Source organism: Saccostrea cucullata, unplaced genomic scaffold, assembly GCF_032062105.1.
Source record: "Saccostrea cucullata isolate Sc308-1 unplaced genomic scaffold, CSIRO_AGI_Scuc_v1 ctg2560, whole genome shotgun sequence".
NCBI lineage: Eukaryota > Metazoa > Mollusca > Bivalvia > Ostreida > Ostreidae > Saccostrea > Saccostrea cuccullata.
Window position 1 is genome coordinate 43,085 of NW_026935536.1, and position 23,105 is coordinate 66,189.

Below are 23,105 nucleotides of genomic sequence, written 5' to 3' on the forward strand. Positions count from 1 at the left end.
AGATCAGAAAAATCTAAAGATTTATGGAACTGCGACAAGGCTTAACAGGTTGAAATCTGGCTGTCACGTCGCCTTACGTCAAGTGATTGCTCCGTGAATCCCATAACCTCATAGTAAAAATCATTGTAAATCTTCAAGATTTTATTATATGGACCTGATTTTTTACATACCAATAAACAAAATGTAGGAATTTATTCAGACATATGTCATACTTCACAGTACACAATAGATTTTCCGTAATTCAATGTATCCGCGAACTTTTCTAACGACCCTCGTAGATTTGGAAAGTTTTGGTTTTTAAAAGAAAAATCCAATGGGGTAAATCCAGTTTTATATTTAGATATTTACGTAAACTTAAAGAAAAACAAGGTACACAAACATTGTTCGTTTTCAGAAAGAATCTGAAAAAAATACTTGTAACTCGGAGCTCCATTGGGCTCATTGAAAGCATACTATACATTTTGATCATGTTGGTATTAAGGTATCCTAATAAGACATAAAAATGCCATTTCTTTGCGATTTTCTTTAACAAGCGACATATTCATGTTAAATACGAAAATTTTGATTTTTAAATCAGTGGTCATGGCTTTCAAATCAGCATAGAGTGTTTTAAAAATATTGCTTCTTTTCTTTTTTTATTTTCTTCTTATTTTATTTAGATCGAAATGGCTCGTGGTCCTCATTATGGCCCTGGAGATGTCTACGTCATGACAGACAACGGGAAAAATTTAAAGTAGGAAGTTCTGGGAACGTAGAAAAACGGCTGAAGCAAATAAATAAAGAAAAGCCAGGCACGAAATTGAAAAATTCGTTCGGAGCATTAGAAAGAAATGGGGCGGAATCAGCTGCCCATAATGCTCTTAAAAGGAGGGGCTTCAAGCAGATAAAGACGAAAAATAATAGGAGATCAGAATGGTTTCAGAAGAAATCGTCCATCTCATGGGCGAAGACAGAAAAAATTGTTAAAAATTCTGTTTATCGCCACAATGGGAAACAGAGGATAATTAAGATCTTGTCGAATACAGCCATTTAGATTTAGTTGAATATCTTAGTTTACATTATAAAACGAATTTATGCTTTTTAAGTTTTTGCTTACCGTAGATTTTTTCCTATTTTCAGAGAAAATTAAAAGCATTCATGCGTTATCTTCTGCAGTGAAAGCAGTTGGAGCATACCATGAGATGAATGTGCGTTTTCAGTTTCCAGATATTATAAATATGAGAAACTTCTTTAAAGTTTTGAGAAAATTTTTATTTGCTAACAGCTGATTTTATATGTTGAATGTGAAATCGTCTATATGAATTGATTCAGCATGTACATGATTTTAATTATATCAACATGATCATATTTTTAGAGTAAAAAGAAAGGGAGAAAAATATCTGGTGAAATTAACGAAATTTCTGTCTTTAAGTTTACTCAAATATTGTTTTTTGTAATTGCGTTCTGTTTATACACTCTGAGAAAACGAATTTCAAAGTTTCCGATTACATGTACTTTTTTATTGGGTTTTACTTTAAAGTAGTCAGACGTTCGGTTTTGTGCCAGGTCTAAGACATCGACAAAAGGAAGTAAACAATTTTTTTTCTATTTATAAATATGTAACGAAAAGTACATGCATTTGTATACTGAAAAAAAGAATCAGAGAAATGAGGAAAATGTTATCTTTTTACCTTAAACTTTGTCTGTTACTTTAATGTGGAGTCGGTAAATAAATAGGTTATCGTTTAAAATATTTAATTACTTTGAAATGTGTTTGATTTAAATTGTGTAATTTGCAGACAAGTCCTTTTTATATAAATAAACGAAACAAATAGAGAGATCTTTTCAATATTTATAATTGGAACTTATTTATAGAATATACTCAGATATGACTTCTTTAAAGTTTACACTGTATAACCTTGATTTCTGATTGTATCAGTGAGTAAATCTCTAATGCAACATAGGAATACGATATTATTCAACAATGTTTCGCAAAAAATACGAAAAAAAAAATCATTCTCATTTTCATAAACTAAAACTAATACAATATGTTGTATTTGTTAAATATACCTACATACTGTAAATTAAACAAACTAAAGAGAAATTTTCTTGGATAAAAGCCAAAAATATTGATATAAAGAAATAATGAGCTAAATTGTGAAACATTTAAGTTTTTGGAAATATCGGTTCCAATCAAGCTTGTATTCATCACTAAAAAGATAATGACTCTTGTACATAAATATGATACTATTCATTCATGAACCATTTAACTCTACCATCAAAGCTTTTGTATGCGTACATGTATCAAATACTGTAAATTGAAAAATTAAAAATTCCATTTTTTGAAAGCTGACTTTAAATAATGAGTTTTTTTAAGGGAAATCCAGGATTATATTTAGATCATTGTGCTTTTGTTGTTAGACATTAGAAAGAAACAAAAAACATAATTCTAAAAACAAAACAAAATATTCTTGTATGATATGGAATTCAAATCCATATGGGTCTCTTTGAAACATTCTGAAGATGAACTGAAATTGAAATTGACAACATGACATGAAGTGATGACTTATCAGAGAGAATATGACAATGTACCTACTTACGCTCAAAAGAAACCGAGAGAGTCGAGAAAGTAAACGAAGATACAAATCTTACTGATAATGTTTGGTAGTTACCTAAAGACGTAATGAAACTTCTTTTTTTTAAATTAGACACTCGATAAATTTCTATACCCCCTGAATTGTGTATTTTTATATACATTGTACAGAATTTTAAATTGTACTCCTTTAAAATGTGACCCAAACTAAAATTAAAAACAAATACGAATACAGCAAAAAACTCAACGCTTACACTGTATATGTATAACCATATCACAACAAATTGTATATAATGACAAGTTTGGCTTTCCAGAAAGCCTGAAATGTCATCTCTTCGGTATCAATAATGTCAAAGAAATAAAACAGAAAGGGAAATATTTTAATGCAATGAATATATGGATTATTACACCTGAAGTTCCCAAATGACTTATTCAGCAAACTCCACAGTAAAGTACGTAGTTTCTTTTGGCCGCAGTATATATATGGAAAGCATGGACGTCTGCGAGAGCACCCAAGGCGATTTTTGGTGAAATTTCATTTTAGCGATCTTTGTTGTTCTGGGTGTTTACAATTTTTATTTTACTTAAATTCAAATACTTTCCTTGAACTATATTTTCTTAACACAATACGGAATTATCAACAATAATCATCATTCATTTAAAAAAGCAGCTAACCATTAAAGTTTGACAGGAATTAATTTAATAATCCAATTACAGACTAAAAAATTAACATAAAATTAGCGTTGACCACTCTTCATTCATTTTTTGCAGAATCTAATTGTAAGCTTGTTCTTTTGCGCGAGAACCAGTTTTCCCTTCGCGTCAACAAATCTATATATAGAAATCACTTCATTGTCAATTCTCCTTGTGTGGCTTACCAATTTAAGAAGGCATAGTATTGAGGATCAATATATATACGACACACCGAAACTATAGATATTTATAAGCATCGTACTTCTTTTCTAAATTTTCCTTGGCTTTCAATAGGCCTAAACCGAAAGTAGATCACACACTCCTAAGCTAGTTCTTCTAAGAGAAAACCAGTTTATAGGCTACTTGGAACTCTGTAAAAGATCGAGGACTCCCGAAAGATTAATGGAGGCTTACACTAGGACTCCACTTCCGGCATACAATCTTAATGTGTCATCTCCCGAGGGAGATGACAATGACATGCATGTAAGTTTATAGATAATTAAGGATATGGAGATAACGAACAGTATTTAATATCAAAGTCCATAAAACAATACAAAATAGGAGCTGAGGAAATACAGACCTCCAAAACATCAGAGGTGGGATCAGGTACCATGGAGGAGTACATATCACGTTTTAAACTCATAAACATACCGGGGTATAACTACCTATGGCTACTTTGCCAAAATATACAAAACATCCGTTTTCTCGATCACAACATAACATATTATTATTCAAAATGCACGTTAAGTAATGTGCATCATTTCTTTAACATCAAAAGCAAATTTTTTTAAAAGAGTTCACACACATATTGAATAAGAATGTAGATTTATAAATTGATGTCACACAATGCAAAAGGCAAAATGGTTAGATCTTTAAAAAGAAATACAGAAATGCAACAATGTCATGACAAAAATGGAAGTTAATCAAAAGCTCTCAAAACAAATCAATTGCATTTAACGGTAAGTATATTGAAGAATAAATATCAATATTATCAGATATAATGAGACATTATGTTTGATTATTAAATTAAGGGGGATGTCCGGCCACCTTTAGTACAATAAGAACAAAATGTAAACATTTCTTTAAATGGCTTAAATACATCATAATTTTATCAAATTTTAAGTCCGTATGATAGAGTTATGATAAATACGCATCTATCTTTTAAAATTCTCTTTACTTTTTAAAATGCAGGTGCTTTATGAATTTTCCTGTGGTTTAAAGTTTCTTCATTTTAAACCATTGTGTGCCACCATAATAAAAAGTGATCTGGACAATAAATAAATAGATCACGGCTCTTATTCATGGTTCTTTATACTCATTTTGAAGACAACAGTGCCTTGTTTTGAAATTACCAGTGCAAATTTTGGACATTTTCTTAATAAATGGTTGTAGAGAGAACACTAATGCACACTTTGCATATTTTTTAGGCTCTGCTGACTTGTGTAGCTGCATAGTCCTAAGAAGCACATCAAAAGCATTTTTCTGCAAAAATATAAAGTATTTACACAAAACATGCATTCAATTATGCATATTTATTGTATATTTATCGTAAGGACTTGAAATTTGATCAAATTATAATGCACTTTAGTCATTTGAAGAATTGTTTACATTTTGTTCTCATTCCACCTAAGGTGCCCGGACATCCCCCTTAAAATGTTCTTTCCTGAATTACATGTATTGAAATGTAAACGCAGTTTATGAACACGATGAATACTGGTAAATTATATAATTTTATTGTGACATTAAATTTATATTTTAAAAAACTAATCCCTCCAGAGATTTTCTTCTCCTAAACTCATAAACCCATGGTAAGATGATTATCTACAGTTTAATATGAACAAGTCACCAATTTTTCACTTAATTTTTTTTTTGAAATGACAAAATTTTCAAATAATTTTGAATAAAATGCAAACGGAAAGGAAAATGGTTGACAGCATTGTTAAAACGCACTTTGATAAAATTTCAAAGATATTTGGGACCAAAACAACGCACTTTAAAAAAATTTAATTTCTTTTCAAAGAGCGTTAAGATCGACCATATTAACGCACTTTGAAAAAAAATGTATGGCTTGGTCAATATTCCTACAAATCTTAGGTATGATTAATATTTGAACCTGTTAGACAACTTTTCGGTAATAAGGTCACTTCAGGATGTCAAAGTGAGCGATTTTGATTTTTCTATATATTTTGAAAATTCTTTCTCTCTTAAATTTTTACTCTACTTAAAATTTTCCAGTTTGCATGTATTTTATGTCAACTATAATTTATTGAAAGTTTTCAACGGCAGAGCAGTTATGCAAATACATATGAGTATTATTGGGTGTAACATAGAGTACGGGTGGGTGGGTTTTTACACAAAGACAGTAATTTTGTGCCTAAATCGTTTAGCGTTGGATCCGGATTATTTCTACAGGGAAGAACTTCATCAGATTGATAATAACAAATTTCATGAATCTCTCGCAAAATATCATCATGTAGAAAATCTTCAGCTATAAAATCATCATGAGTTGAAGTTCTAGCATTTGTGTCACCAAGAAGGATCACCTTACCCTTTTCTTTAAATATACTTATCTGATTTTCTAAATCTCTGATAAGATCACAATCATATAAATTGTAAAAATTTGAACAACTTGGTGGAATATACAGACATGCTAAATATATATCGTGGTCACTTTGAGATAAGCTATTACTTAGTTTAAGCCAGACTATAGTATCATACATATCAAACAACACAGTGACATAAGATTTAAGAGTATTTCGAATCATAATAACAGTACCACCACCTTTGTATACACTTAGACCTCTTTCTAGGAAATGTATGACATACAAATCCGTCAACATGTAGCGTGTAACTGTTTTCTAACCAACACTCTGTCAACAAAATAATATCATAAGAAAGAATAAAATTTCTAAATTTAGGGTCATTAAACTTAGTCGCAAAGCCTCCATTGATGTTCCAACTGATGACGGAACAAGAGTCAACCCCCTCACACCCCTATTCACGCTCGTCTTCATGCTCGTCCATATTCTCGGAATTACTCGCTCTATCATCCCTGGCCTCTTCCTCCTCACCATCCCCTCTGTATAGGCGTCCGTCTATGTATAGCTTATCGACCCTCAGCACGGCGCGTTTGTTATTCTGCAAGGCTCTCTGCATAACCGGGAATAATAATTTACGCCTATTCACAACTTCACCTGGAAACTGCTCTTTCACACTGAATCCAGTCTCCTTCAATTTGAATGCACTCATCCTAACCCTCTCCCGTTCCTTAAAACTGGAGAATTTCACGACAATAGGCCGCACAGATTGATTGTTGAATCTTCCCAATCGATGGGCACGCTCGATGTAATTTCCAACTCCAGATATATTCAACTCGAATTCACAAAAGTCATTTATGAGTCTTTCACAGTTCTCTTTTCTGTTACCATGGTATTCGGCAAGACCGAAAAATAATAAATTATCCCTCATGCTTCGACACTGAAGGTCAAGAATTTTATCATTGAGATCTGTGACCTGTTTCCTTAATTGCTCATTAATTACCTTTGTCTTCTCAGCCTCTTGCTCTGTCCTGTCCATAGCCTCACATAAACGACTTTGAGTTCTGCGTAGATCCCCCATAGCATTCCCCAGTTTACCAGTATGACTCTCGACGCTGGATACACGTTTCTGCAATGAGTCAATGGACAGCACCACCGATTCTAGGTCATCGCTTATTTTGTCAATTCGCGATAATTTTAAGTCGATATCGCCAATCCTCCTGAACAACTGGTCAACCCATGCAGGCCTCGAACTCAAATTAGCAGAAGTGTTCGAATGAGCCGGCGGAGGATCCATGGATAACACATTGTTTACATTGTAAACAAATACATATGAGTATTATTGGGTGTAACATAGAGTACGGGTGGGTGGGGGGTTTACGCAAAAAATGTTTTGCAAAGCTATATAGAATAAATGCATTGACAATTGGGGCTTACCTTTAGGGGGTCTACTTTCAATTTTCTACCGACGGCTATGTATAATGTATAAGAAAAAAGAGTTTAGCTGTGATACCTTTTACTCGTCTTCTCCTTGATCTCAATGAGGCTAAAACAATACATGAGAATTAGAAAGTTTTTCGTAAGATATAATTACAAACAGATTCTCTCAATAACTAAAATCTAAGTATCAAAATCAGGTCTTCTAACAATCTACTGGGAATCCAATGGCTACCATTTGCGCTCCGTTATTAGCAGACCTATTTTTGTATTCATATGGAGCAGAATATGTGCAAAATCTTCAACATGAAAAGAGGAATACACTTGCTGTGACCTTCAACTCCACATTTTGATATATCAACAACGTATTGTCAATTAATAATGGTAATTTCCATTTCCATATCGGTACGATGTATTCTTGTGAGCTTAAAATAAAAGATACTAAATCTGTTTCATACTTGGATATTTTACTTGAAAAGGATGTTAATGGTAATCTAACAACCAGCTCTATGATAAACGTGATGACTGATCTATCGTCAATTTCCCTTACTTATGCAGCAATATACCTTCATCACCTGTATACGGGTCTATATCTCTCAGTTGATTCGATGCGCAAGTACATGCTCTACGTATGAACAATTTCTAAAACTAGGTAAATTATTGAAAAACAAGTTCATGAAACAAGAATATCAGCAGTTTCGCTTAAAGTCATCATTTCGGAAGTGTTACGGTCAATACAATGACCTTGTTAGCAAATACAATTTATCATTGACTGACTGACGTTTTTTATACTAATTGTTAGTCAATTATTTACACACTGAATTAACGACGGATTTTTCCGTTACTGTGGCCAGTATTTGCCGATCATGACAAGGAGCACACGTACGGCGGGTGTGATGCTCACTTCTCCATGGCACCTGACCCCACCTCTGAAGTTTTGGAGGTCCGTGTTTGCTCTTTTTGTATTGTTTTATGAATTTTGATAGTGATATCCTTCATGCTATAATTTTGTTGTATTATTTGTATTCATATACACTACTTGGGATCTTTGTCTGGCATAAAAACTTGAAACTGTAAGTTTTTATTAAATAAGTCATAGTAAGGTCGACTGATTGGGAAAGTGGTAAAGGGTTTGTTCTAAAGTCGTGGAAAAAGGAGTTAATTCTTACATTCCGAGTTCGAATCCGAGTGTGGGACGTGTCGACCGGTGTATTCAAACCTAGGTACAATTACGTAGAAAATTCTGGCACATAAAAGATCCCTAACTGTTCAATGGCCCTAAATACCGACTATATAGTATCTTAAATTGCAGCCTTTCAAAGGCAAAAAGTATCGCTCGACGGGAGGGATAAATCTCAAAAGAACAATAAAAAATAAAGTAAACACATAAAGTGTAAGTCTGAATGCTTTTATGAACTTAAACGTTAGAGTATAGAAAAATAGGAAGAGAATGAACAGAATTCAAGATCAAAAGTCCATTAAAAATAAAACTTTTGGAGCAGAGCAACCATGGATCTCTAAAACATCAGAGTTGAATCAGATGCCATACCCTGCCGACCGGTCTCACCCGCTGTGTGCTCCTTGTCATGATCGGGAAATAACGGGATAATCTTTCGCCAATATTATCTTGTAAGCTACATAACTTTTTATTTTTTAATTGTCCGGTTAAACGACGAGAAGTAACCCCCGTAGAATATTGACTAAGGATCATTTATCTACATGGTAATTTGACCCCCTGGTCAATATTCTATGTAGAAAAAAACTTTTTGTAGAAATTATGGCCTTTGGATCATTTTCTCCTTGTGGATTGTCTAAAAATGACCCCTGTAGAATAATGACCCTGTGTAATTTTTTTAATGTTTTTGTAGGAATACTTAATTGTATTTTTCTTAAGCATACGGGTAAAATCAAGTAGTCTTATTTAGGGATGTCAAAATTGTCAATAATTGATATTCGAATATTCGATAGTAGTATTCGAATATATTCGAATATTCGATAAAATAAATACATCTTGCATTATAATATGTATATATCTTCACTCTTTTGTCAAGCAATATATACGTTTTATGTCATATTTTTGGAATAAAATTTCATGTAGAGATTTGTAAATGCACTTTAATCATATTCTTAAAATATTTTACAGAATATATGAAGAGTTTATATCCAAAATGTAATAAAAAAAATTTTCCCCCGAAAATTCAAAAGATTCTTTTAATAAGTTGCAGATTAATTAATCATTTTACCAAAGTGTACACTGATAACCCTACAGATTTATACCACACAGAACAATTATCGAATGGAGAAACATTAAAAGCAACTACTTTTAGCTAATTAATTTCCTGATAATTATTTTAAATGATGTATAAATAAACAAAAATGTGTCCTTTCAACAATACAAACTTATTATAAGTACTGGACACTGTTATATCTCTAATTAAATGATCAAATGAATAATTTATATCATTTTAATAGACACATTCTTCACACCTTTAAGGTAATCCAAGAGGAGTCACAGTCTTTAAAAAAATTAATTTTGTTTTAAATAAAATCTTATTATTGGTCAACAATGAGAATTTGATTCAATTTCTGATAAAACTTCAGTTTTTGCCAGATTTTTTTTTTTTTTTTTTTTTTTTTTTTTTTTTGGTGCTTGTATACTTAAAATCCGAATATTCGAATCATGAATTTATATTCGAATATCAACTCATCGAATGAATATTCGAATATTGACAATGAATAAGACTCTTATTCATTGTATGATATGAAGTGTTCTGACAGAGTAAAGGTTTAGAGAACGAAGTCGATAGTTATGCTATATTACATAAATAATACAAACTGTTTTATCCCAATCAAAGGAAAACTATATATTGATAATCTAAGACAATTTGATAAAAAACAAAATACGCACATTCTTAGCTTTGTTTATAACATTTAACTCAGTAAGTTTCCACAACTGTATTTTTTTTTTATTTTTTATGGGCATTTCCTTAATTGGTATCAGGAACTTTTTTTTTTCAAGTTTTAAGTTTATGCTATATCAATTAAAATTAATGAACTGGATTGAACAACGTGCATCAATACCTATGATGGTTTTATTGTTATCACTTTTAAGTCACTTATCAAACTCAGTATCTTTCATTAATCATGGAAAAAATGAAATAAAAAACAATACACAAAATTGTTTTAAAAAGAGAACAATCATTCCTCCACCCATTCTCAAGGACAAATTTCCCTCTTATAGTGTTTAAGAGATTCTTTTTGGAAAAATAGTCTATAAATGATATTAATCCTGAAGTGACGTCATCACCAACCAGACACCAAATAGTTATCTATCAAACTTATACTTGCAAGAATATTGGCCAAGTCGTGCCTTTTTCTTCGAAGTGTGTAAATACGGTCGATATAAACATACCTTGAAAAGTAATATTTTTTTCTTTTTAAAAAACGTTTCTTGGTCCAAAATTTCACGCTCTGTGATTTTTTTTCTTCTCAAAAATTTGTAATTTTTCAAAATGCGGTATGAAAAAGCATTCTTTATTTTCTAAATCACAGCCTTTTGTGTAATGTATTATTTTGAATATATACAAATTAGTATGCATAATGTCTTTTAAATAAAAAGCATATCCTTTACATTACCGGGGAAACTGAAAAATGGATTTTTCTAAAAATGAAATATCGCTTAGAATAAGAACACTTTAAACATGTGTATGAGTATATTAATAGCACCAAGTCACAAATTCTCCGTTAAAAAGTTTTTTTTTTAGAACTTTCATTTATTTTAAAAATAACTACATGTATACAATATTAAATACAAACGAAAGAAAAAGATTTACAAAGTAATCGGACTGACAGAAGCGTAAGTAAAGGGTTATTTAGTATAGTTATATAATTACACATTTCTAGAGCAATATTTGTATTATTATCTAATTTATTTATTGATTGCATCTTTACAATTGATACGGAACCCTCAAGCCAGTGCAGTTGATCCAATATCGGAACTCAAAATGAGTACTCTAACATTTCATAATGATTCTGTTCTGAAGTAGTTTTTCTTCTTTATGAGAAAAAGGATTTAACCCATACATGTATCACAACCCTTTGTTTGTTTTTTTTTTTCTTCAAATATTCCATAACTTGTTAAATCCTTGAAATCGATGTGTAATGCATGTTTTCAGGATTCAAATTAATGAATAACTGTCTCATTTTTTGGCCTCATGAATGTGATGTGGGTGGTCAATCGAGTGGCTTACATGGTAATTTGCATAAACACCGAAGTCGGTTATGTATAAAATACAATGAATTGACGACGGATTTTTCCGTTATTTCCCGATCATGACAAGGAACGCACGGCGGGTGTGACCGGTCGGCAGGGGATGCTCACTCCTCTACGGCACTTTATCCCACCTCTGATGTTTTGGATATCCGAGTTTGCTCTGCTCCTTTTTTGTATTGTTTTATGAAAGTTTGATCTTGATTACTCTTCGTTATCTCCATGTGTTTCATTTACATGCTCTTGTTTCCGCAAATCCCCATGCTCTAAGTCCGCTTCTGTCTCTATTTTCCCCGCATGCACGTGATTTTTTAAACGCACCTATCGATGAACCAGTAGATTTAAGTAGAAATTAAAAACATTACTATTTGTAATTTTATCTTAGACAAAGACATTGGAAATATAATTATCAAAGATAACATTCATACAGAGCAGAAATCAGGAAGCTTACATCAGTTGTTAAGTGTAACTTAAAGTATGTGCTTGAATATTTTGAATGATGAAAAAAAAAAACAAATATATAAGAACAATGATCGGCTGAAAAACTTAGAAAACCAAATCAGAAGAATTTATCTTTCTCTGTCTTTAAGATTAGCAAAATGTGAATGCAAAAAAGCATTTGAAAGGGGAAAATTCAAGATTTTTTTCTTTTTTTTTTTTTCATGTATGACATAACGTAGACTACAATCTAATTTTCTGTCATATGTTTTTTTTAAGGAAAGCTATTCTTCTTAAGATCTTCATAAAAGAACGATACATCTAAATTTATTTTTATCATGTTTCATATATTAAACTTTAATTATAGACCAGAAATGGCTTTGGATGGTATCGGAAAATACTATTCGATGAGGGAGAGAGGAAATAACTTCAAAGTTGGATGCTCTAGACAACCTAGACGACGACTTCAAGAAATAAGGAGAACAAGACCAACTACAGCCTTGAAAAGGTCATTGTCAGCCTGGGAAAGGAATGGGGCAGAATCTGCCCTCATCAAAATGGGGTTCAAGCCGATCAAGACGAGTAGGACTGGGAAAATAGAATTGTTTCAGAAGAGATCGTCGATCACATTGGTGAATGCAGAGAAAATTGATAAGAATGCCGTAATTGGACACCACAGTAATCAGAGGGTAATTAAATTGTTGTCAAATACAGTCATTTATATTTTGTTGAATACCTTTGTTTATATTATAACTCAAATTATGTTTTCTGTGTGTATGCTTATACTTTAGATTTTTTTTCTATTTTCAGAGAGAACTGAAAGCAGTCATTTATTATCTTCTGGAACTCAAAAAGAGATAATACCCTGAGATTTAAATGTGCATTTTTGTTTCAAGATATGACAAATATGAGAACAATTGATTCAGAATTCTGAACTTCAAGTGATCCATTTGCTAACGTTAGACCTTTTGTGAAATGTGCAGTTTACTTATTTCAATATGATCATATTCCAGTAAGGAAAAAGGAAGGAAAGATGAAATACTCTATTTTCTTTTTATTCGGTGATTGAAAACTCATTTCAATATAACTTTCAACATGAAATAAATATACACGCAAAATTTTATTGCTGTGATACTTTTTTTCAAAAGTTGGTTATAAACTATTCTCCATAAAAATATAGTGACAGGGGAATTATTGGTGAGTACAAACGGTGTTGACTTGAAATCTCATACAGAGTGTTTGTAAATTAAATTCAACTTGTAACACTTGGAGAGAATATGGTCATGGCGAACCAGTCCTAGTGAGAGAGAGAAAAGAAAGAGAGAGCAATGGTAAATGTAAAAGAAATGAACAATGGTTCACTTTGAATTTTTTCCTCAAAGTGTGTAATTTTTCAAAATGCGCTACAACAAACCATTAGAATTTTTTTTTCTAAATCACAGCCTCTTGTGTAATTAATCATTTTAAATATATGTGAATTACTATGCATCATTTCTTTTGAATCAAAAGCATCGCTATGGAACGCCATAGCTGACTGATGTGGTTTTTTAAAATTAAAGATTGTGCTTTATTATGTTATGCTGTGGTTATTTCTTGTGAAGATAGTCAAGTGGTTTTCTTTAGGTCACCTGAGTAAACTCATTTCAACTCAGTAAACTCAGGTGACCTATTGCTATCCGTTTTCGTCCGTCGTCGTACGTCGTACGTCGTTCGTAAACTTTTGAACATTTTTAGCTTCTTCTCTGGAACCACAAAACCAATTTCAACCAAATTTGGTATATAGCATCTATGGGTAAAGAAGAACAAAAATTGTTAACTTCATGGTCCCTGCCCCCTGGGGCCTGAGGGGTGGGGCCAAAACCACTAAAATTAGTGCAATCTTTAAAAATCTTCTTTACTCATGGACATCAAGCAGTCAAACTGTTGACATGATTGTAATCAGCATTGAGTCCTCTACAAAAATTGTGAAATTCATGGCCCCAGGGTCAGGGGTTCTGGTGTTGGGGTGGGGCTATATAGATCATATAGTGAAAGCTCATTATTTCTTTGTAAATCTTCTCCTCTGCTCCTGGGTATTAAACAAACTAACCAAGTACATAGTTATAATGAACAAGCGTGCCTCTTCAAAAATTGTGACTTTCATGGCCCTTGGGTCAGGGGTTCTGGTGTTAGGGTGGGGCTCTATTGATTAAATAATGAAAATGCATTAATTCTTAGAAAAATCTTCTTCTCTGCTTTTGGGTATTAAATAAACCAACTAAGTAAATAGTTCTGATGAGCAAGAGTGCCTTTTCCAAAATTGTGAATTTTATGGCCCCAGAGTCAGAGGTTCTCGTGTTAGGGTGGGGCTCTATTGATTATATAGTGAAAATGCATTATTTCTTTGAAAATCTTCTTCTCTGCACCTGAGTATTACATAAACTAAGTACATACTTATGATGAGCAAGAGTGCCTCTACCAAAATTGTGAATTTTATGGCCCCAAGGTCAGGGGTTCTGGTGTTAGGGCGGGGCTCTATTGATTATATAGTCTTTGGAAATCTTCTTTACTGCTCCTGGGTATTAAACCAATGAACTATGAACATGGTGATGATTAGGATGGATGCCTCCTCCAAAATTGTCAATTTCATGGCCCCTGGGTTAGGTGTTCTGGTGTCAGGGCAGGCTCTATTGATTATATAGTGAAAATGCATTAATTCTTTAAAAATATTTCCTTTGCTCCTAGGTATTATGCCAATGATCTAAGTATATATATTTATGATGAAGAAAGGTGCATCTAGCAGAATGGTTAATTTCATGCCCCCCTGTGTCAGGGGTATCGAGGGTGGGGGGTGGGGGGGGGGTAACATAGTCTGAAAATAAATTAATGCTTTCAAGTCTGTTTTTTGGCATTAATAAAACATTTATGATGAAATAAAATTTATTATAACATTTCCACAATTTTGATATTTGTGCTTCCTGTTGGGTCTTGGACAACTTGTTACAAAGTGGAAATGCATTTTTTTTCTTTGTTACTCTGATCTACCTCTGGGTATTATGTAGCTAGAGTAAGCATGCTTAGTGTATAATTATGATAAGCAACGGTGCCTCTTTCAAAATTGTGAATTTCATGACCTCTGGTTTAAAACACAAACCAAATTCCATTGTTAAAGTTGTTACATGATACTCAGGTGACCTATAAGGCCTGTGGGCCTCTTGTTCATTATGCTGTGGATATTTTATGAAGGTGATGCTTTATTTAAGAAATAAGGTATCATTTTTTGAGTTTTATTAAAACGGGTTGGTCACGTGATCAAATCCCATAAAGCCCGAAGTGACTTATTCATACTTTATATTTGCCTGATTGTTACTTTTTACGTGTGAAATGCGTTAATTTTTCAAACCCAACGGCATGTATGTAATCCACTAAACGCGCGTCGACCCTTTATGACGTCACAGAGAAATTACGTCGAACGTTTATCCAAACGCACATCTATGACCTCTTGACCCCATACCTGTATTTATACAGTTATAAAAACGCTTGCCTTTAGTAGTGTTATATAAAGGAAAACATTTGCAAATGTAAATATTATGTGATGGAATAAACAAAAAATGATTTTTAAAAAAAGCACTATATCACATGATATAACCACAACATAACATAAAAAAGCAAAGTTCCATATTCACATGAAATAAATACAGCATAATATTAATAAAGCACCATCTTTACATGAAATAACAAAATAAGACAGCTATGGCGTTCCATACATATACCTTATTTTACCTGGGAAACGGAAAAAAAATGGATTTTCCAAACAATAAGCTGTCGATTAGAATAGGAATACAAGGAGATATTTATAGCACCAAGTCACACATGGTCCGTGTAAAGTTATTTTTAGAACTTACATATTTTTTCAAAATAACTGTACAGTATAATATACAAATTAAAGGAAAGGATTTACAAAGTAATCGGACTGACAGTAGCGTAAGTAAATGGTTATTAAGTTATGTAGTTACAAATTTCTAGAGCAATATTTGTACAATTATTTAATTAATATATGGATAGCATCTTAACAATTCATACGGAACCCAAAAAACAATGCAGTTGTTCCGATATAAAAACTTTAAATAAGTAAATGATCCTGTGCTGGAGTAGAATTTCTTCTTCTTAAATAAAGGATTAATCAGATATCACAAGAGGCAAAAGAAAAACTTTATTTATTTATAAAAATTTTTATAACTTGTTAAATTTATGAAATATCTGTGCAATGCATATTGTCAGGATGCTACTGAAAATGTCACTCATTCATAGTAAAAGCCAGGATGCCTACCTCAGATAAGAAACGTATCAAGTATAACGTGTAGTATGTGATTGAATATTTTTAAATATTTGTTGTTAATTCAGACTTAAGTTTATATAAACGTTAGCACGTAAAATATTGGTTACAGGCTTCAGAAAACAAAGGCTACTGCAATCTAATTATTGTTTAATATTTTCGTGACAACCACAGGAAAAAAATTTAGAAATTTTCTTTACAAAAAGAAAAGAAACTCATTTAAGTCCTCCTGCCAATTTTAGCACGGTGTAATTATTACGCATCAAAATTGAAAACTGGAACAAAAACGAAGATATAAAAAAAAGGGCAAAAATACTGGGGAAAAAACAAACCATTAGAATTTATTATTCCCTGTGATTGAGATTACTAGTCTATGTGTTATTTTCGCCCTTTCACAATGTAAAACAAATTTGCCCCGTTTTAAGTTCGCCTAATCGTAGTGTTATTTAAGAAATTATACTGAATTTTTTTAATTCGCCCCGTTTTAAATTCGCCCTAAAATAAAATGGGGCGAACATTTCCCTGTATACAGTAAAAAAAAAATTGGAATGCAAAAAATGCATTTGTAATTGGTTAAAGATTATTTCTAACTACATGTATGATATAACGCAGACTACAATCTAATAGGATTTTTCTTTCATCTGTTTTTAAGGAAATTGATTCTTCTAGACCTTCATAAAACAACAATACCCCTGAATGTATTTTAATCCAGTTTCATATTGATATCTTTTTATATAGATCAAAGATGGCTATGGGCCGGCATCGTGGTCGCGGAAAAGTCTATGTGATGAGGGGGAGAGGAAATACCTTCAAAGTTGGAAGCTCAAGAAAACCTAGACGACGACATAAACAAATAAGGAGAACAAGACCAAGCACAACATTGGAAAGGTCGTTCTCAGCCTGGGAAATGAACGGGGCTGAGTCAGCAGCCCACGAAACTTTGCTCAGAAAGGGATTCAAGAGGGTAAAAAAGGGACCAACAGAATGGATGAAGAAAAAGTCGTCAGTCTCTTGGGCAAATACGGAGAAAATTGTTCGAAATTCGGTTTATCGACACAACCGAAAAATGAAGGTACTTGATTAATAGTGTCATTTTATTTTATTTTAATATATTTTTGAATGGACTATAACACATTCTATTCGAATTCTACTTGGTTTTTTTTTCTTTATTTTTCAGAGACGGTTGGAAGCAGTTTTTCTTTTGCATTCACTGTTTTCGACTTGATCATGATCTAGACTTTACAGTAATTTTCGAAATCAACAAAATTTGACAAATTATAATAAAGACCATTAATCGGAATGTTATGTAGCCAATTGTACATAATGAGAATTTCGGCAATGTAAAATAAAATTTTCAGCATAAAAAAATTCTGCTCTTTGATCAAGAATACAATTTATTGTATAAGTATAAGAAATGAAATAAACATTAAGGGATGATATTTTGTGTCTTACTTTTATCTGAGTTAAATCAGGTTAATTAAAAAATACTCATGGATTGAGTATGGTACTCATAATCACAACCAAGCCCCATATCCCATTTTTCTTTATGATTGATACATCGGGATCGTTTCACTCGTCATTTTGACGCTTTATTTTGACGTTAAATTTGACGTCACGTCAAACGTTCAATTGAAATCGCAAGAGTTATCTCCCCAGTGTGTGGTACGTCTTTAAAAGTATAATTCCTTTTAGCATCTTTGATATGCAATAGAATATTATATATAATATCAAATCATGCTTGAAAAATAAATGCATACGACTGTTTCATTGTATTTATATATACTTTTATGAGTAAAAAAACAAACTTTTCTTTAAAAATTTATTACCAACCGCCAGGAGACATAGAGGATATTCAATGTTTTGTAGTTGAATATGGAATTTATTTCACGAGTGGGACAGGATTTTTGATATTTTCACGAGTGCGAAGCACGAGTGAAAATATCAAAAATCCTGTCTCACGAGTGAAATAAATTCCATATTCAACTATAAAACATTGAATTTTCTGTTTATTACATTTTTAAAATAAAATTCTTTGATTTTTCCGTTGCCTCTGTCTTTTTGTTATACAGTCATAGGCTCGTGACGTCATAGTTGAGCGGTTGAGACGTCATAGCTATATGAGGTGAAAACACTGTAAGCATGGATTTAGCAACATATTTTTGGTAAGTTTAACCATTTTATTCACCGTCAGAGTGGTTTATTTATTTTTATCTATCTTATATTAGGTCAAGGAAGATTTTTTTTACAGCAATCTTCGTTATGGAAAGGGAAATCGAGAGTTTTCCCGCACTTCTGATATTCATCACACTGTGACAGGATATCATTTTGATATCCTTTCACAGTGTGACAGGATATCATTTTTATTCAATAAATAAATTACAGTATTTCACGGGTAAAAATGTAATAAAGTCGGTTATTTGATATAAATGTTTATTTGATATGATTGATTGATTGATTGTATACTGTTTAACGTCCCTCTCCAGAATATTTCACTGATATGGAGACGTCACCATTGCCGGTGAAGGGCTGCAAATTTAGGCCTGTGCTCGGCACTTACGGCCTTTGAGCAGGGAGGGATCTTTATCGTGCCACACCTGCTGTGACACGGGGCCTCGGTTTATACGGTCTCATCCGAAGGACCGCCCCATTTAGTCGCCTTTTACGATAAGCAAGGGGGTACTGAGGACCTATTCTAACCTGGATCCCCACGGGGCGTTTATTTGATATGAAAGTTTTAAGTAGCCGCACGTTTATTCGGAACAAAACAATTAACTTTCATGTAGTATATTAATCAAGAATGTCCAAATGTTTGACCAAAACGCACAATGATTATAAAATTAAAAAAATAAAAAAATAAATAATGTGGTCAATGTTTTATCTGATCGAATCCTGATTGTTTAAGTTTGAAGTGCGAAGCTAAAATCCTATCAGCACACGTGCTGAGCATTATCTAAAGCAAAGACCAAGATATACTAAGTAATGAAAATTACTTTCTCAGTTTAGGATTTATTATATTTGTTTCAAAATGACGTATATATTTAGATAAACATTTCATATGAGGATTTTTTAAAAATATAGTTTTGACTTCTTAAAAGACAGAATGGTGAGAGGAAGTAACGTTAAAGTAGGTTGTTCATGAAATAAAAAAAAAATGTCAAATAAAAAGAGCGAGAGACCTGGCATTAAATTTAAAAGGTTGTTCTCCGCCTATGAATTCTGTAGAAGATTACGCCAGGCCATGGACCAGATATGTAAAAAAAAAAAAAAAAGTCTTTGACACCTTATCGGAATGGATTAAATGTATTAGGTCTTTGTTACAATCGTGTTTTAAAAGATAGAGGGGTAATATGAAAACCATTTTTCCTTCTGTGTTCAACAATCCAGGAGTGAAAAAAATATACAGTCCTGATCATGTAATACTGATACTGGTCCCTGCTGACAAAGCGGGTGACAACACCGTCTTCGTTTTTAAGGTTCATTATATAAATTGTATTTGAGAAGAACTACAAATGGTAATCCAACTTATACTCATAGATCCCTTTCATTTTCACTTCTGGATCTCCAAAATCATATGTGAATTTTGAATATTTTTGAAGATCCCAAAAAGCCAAAATGAATTTGAAATACCATATCTATATTTGATTCGGAAGTTCATAAAAATTCTTCACAATCAAAGATACATAGTAGGTTCCAGGAAATGCTGAACAAAGCCTCTTTTTTACCCCTCACTAAAATATTAACAAAAGTGATGACGGAAAAACTTTATTAGTACTGTGCAACAGTGTTTTCAAGAAGTGGTATAAATCAGATGTTTTTTTATTGGGTTCCTCTGCAAAAGGAAAGGAATATATTTTCCCGAACGTGAATTTTGTTTCGCTAAAAAATAAACAGAAAATCGGCAGGCTCAGACAATTAGTACAAAATGGTATATTTTTAAACACGTTTTTTCTAAAACTTTCTATCTCTGGGGTCTTCTGTTCATGATTTTGAAACGTTATTTGTATATATCTTAATGCCAAGAAACGAATATACATTTGTAAAAATGAAGAGAAAACCCAGAGACCATTAAAATGACCCCCCCCCCCCAAAAAAAAAAAATCCAGCTGTGTTTATGCAGTGACCTTTTAAAATGTATTGTATGTGTGGCGGTGATAGCTCAGTAACATGGGCTACCTAGGCCTGTTCAGTGCACAAGATATCTCGAGAACCCTTTGCGCTTTCGGAATGAAATTTTGCATAGCAACTCCCTATGGACCAAAGAAGAACCCTACTGATTTTTAGGTCAAAAGGTCAAGGTAAAAAATTCGCAAATTCTGTCTGTAATAACACGTTTCCGCGCGATATCTCGAGAACCCTTTGAGCTTTTGCAATGAAATTTCAACAAGCTGAATATTTTCATTTTTTTCCTTGTAGGTCTGTACTTCGCAGATGATAATCATGCCAATACATTTCTGTATATCAGCACAAAACGATGTCAAAATTTAAAGTGAAATAAAGGAAAACATTTCGCTAAGTGTTACCTGGTTTCTTGCATACGAAAGCCTATTAGGATCAATCTCGAGAGAAAAAAAAATTTAAAAGGCATTATAACGCCTTTTGAAAAGGCGTAATAACGCGAAAAAAGGCGTTATTACGCCTTTCCGTTCCAAAAGGCGTTATAATGCCTTTTTAAAAGGCGTTATAACGCCTTTCTAAAAGGCGTTATTACGCCTTTCCATTCTAGAAGGCGTTATTACGCCTTTATAAAAGGCGTTATAACGCCTTTCTAAAAGGCGTTATTACGCCTTTCCATTCTAGAAGGCGTTATTACGCCTTTCTAAAAGGAGTTATTACGCCTTTCCAAAAGGCGTTATTACGCCTTTTCAAAAGGCGTTATTACTCCTTCCTGAAAGGCGTTATTATGCCTTTCTAAAAGGCGTTATTACGCCTTTCTAAAAAGCGTTATTACGCCTTTCTAAAAGGCGTTATTATGCCTTTCCAAAAATGTTATTATTCTTTTTGAATATCCATTATTTTGCATTTAACAGGCCCGTGCTTTTAATAGCGCCCCCCCCCCCCCCCCACACACACACACACTCCACTGGCCAAATTCGTGGGGGAAATACTCGATAAAAATTTATTTAAATGCAATAATTTGTCACAGTTTAATTTACATACTGCAACAAAATGTTCAGGAACCAAGAAACCATTAGTTAATTATAATATTTAAACTGTAGCAAGACTTTTCCTCAAAAGTGTGTATGTTTGGAGGGGGTTTACCCCATTCGCACTCGTATTACATGAAAAGGAAAAGGCGTTATGTTTTGTTAATAAATATAGAAAGATTTAATTAAAACCATCTTTATTTATGCAATTCTCTATATTCCTGCACATCTCACTGACAACTGTTTGCATTCGTATTAAGAGAAGGCAATACTCTACTTGTGAAGATCTAGAATATATAGGCAGATTTATCTTGGAGCTTTGCTTGCCATGTACAGTGTATTAAAATTTATGTCATTTGAAGATATTTTTCTCTCTTCTTGGAAAAAAGCAGCAACTATTTGCATGGGTATAATGAGCATTTGAAATCAATGACCCTTGGTAGAGGTGTGCCTGGTATGAAAGAAGGACTTAGTTGGTTCAACATTGAAAATATATGACGCATTTAAAAATCTTTTTTCCTGGAAATCTAATTGCTATCTGTTTAAATTATTTTTTGAGAAATTAGTCCTATATCTAATTGTGAAATTCATGTCCCAAAGGTACGATTTCTGCATACACCCCCATCCCCCCCCCTCGGTTGGGCTAAATATGTTTAATTATGTATTGAAAGTGAAAGGTGTAATAACGCCTTTTGGAAAGGCGTAATAACGCCTTCTAGAATGGAAAGGCGTAATAATGCTTTTAGGAAGGCGTTATAACGCCTTTCAAAAAGGCGTAATAACGCCTTTTGGAATGGAAAGGCGTAATAACGCCTTTTCAAAAGGCGTTATAATGCCTTTCTTCGCGTTATTACGCCTTTTCGAAAGGCGTTATAACACCTTTTAAATTTTTTTTTCTCTAGATTGATCCTAATAGGCTTTCGTACTTGCATTATTTGTAAAGCAGAAAAATACCAACGCAAGATGTACAACGTTAGTACTTTCATTTTATATTCTTAAGACGTTTTACTTTACAATTTGACGTTAAAAAGTTGTCTTGTCATTTTTAAAAAAATTTATTTCCAAACAGTGCTATAAGTATTTAATATATTATACATTTTGGAAATAAATATATATGCAAATGGCAAACAGCGAGTGTGATGGGACATTTTGGCAAAATAACAAGAATTGTTCGTTACTGTCACCTTTTTTAAAAGATACTAGTGTATGACATAGTCTGACACATCTGTTTCATGTTTGGTTTTTTTATTTAAAAAATACATGAATGGTAATCTAACAACCAAGCTCTATGACAAACGTAATGACTTTCTTTACAATCGTAAACTTCCCTTACTTATGCCACAATATACCTTCATCACCTGCATACGGATTTTATATATCTGGCAGTCCAATATCATCTCAAACAGTCTGAATCATCCTTAAAGATAGGGCTGGGTATTGGCCCAAGATTTCGTATTGCGATATATTGCGATATTTTAAAATGTATTGCGATACGTATTGCAATATTTTCAATGTAATAAAAATGGCATTTTCTTACTATATTTATTTTAACTCTTTCATCCCTATATATATTCCTGTGTAAAATACCATTGAACACTGAATATCTGGAAAAAGTTGTGAAATAATAACAAAAATATTTAAATGTCAATATCCTTTTCCCTTTTAGAGTAAGATATATAAAACTATATATATTTACACA

General features: G+C 32.6%; 1 long non-coding RNA gene across 1 annotated transcript; it reads left to right on the forward strand.

The window, feature by feature from the left end:
• Nucleotides 1–11,040: 11,040 nt before the first annotated feature.
• LOC134243174 (uncharacterized) lies at nt 11,041–17,334 on the forward strand. Its single transcript, XR_009986988.1, has 2 exons — nt 11,041–11,095; nt 17,001–17,334. It is a non-coding gene; the product is annotated as an uncharacterized LOC134243174 (long non-coding RNA).
• Nucleotides 17,335–23,105: the final 5,771 nt, after the last annotated feature.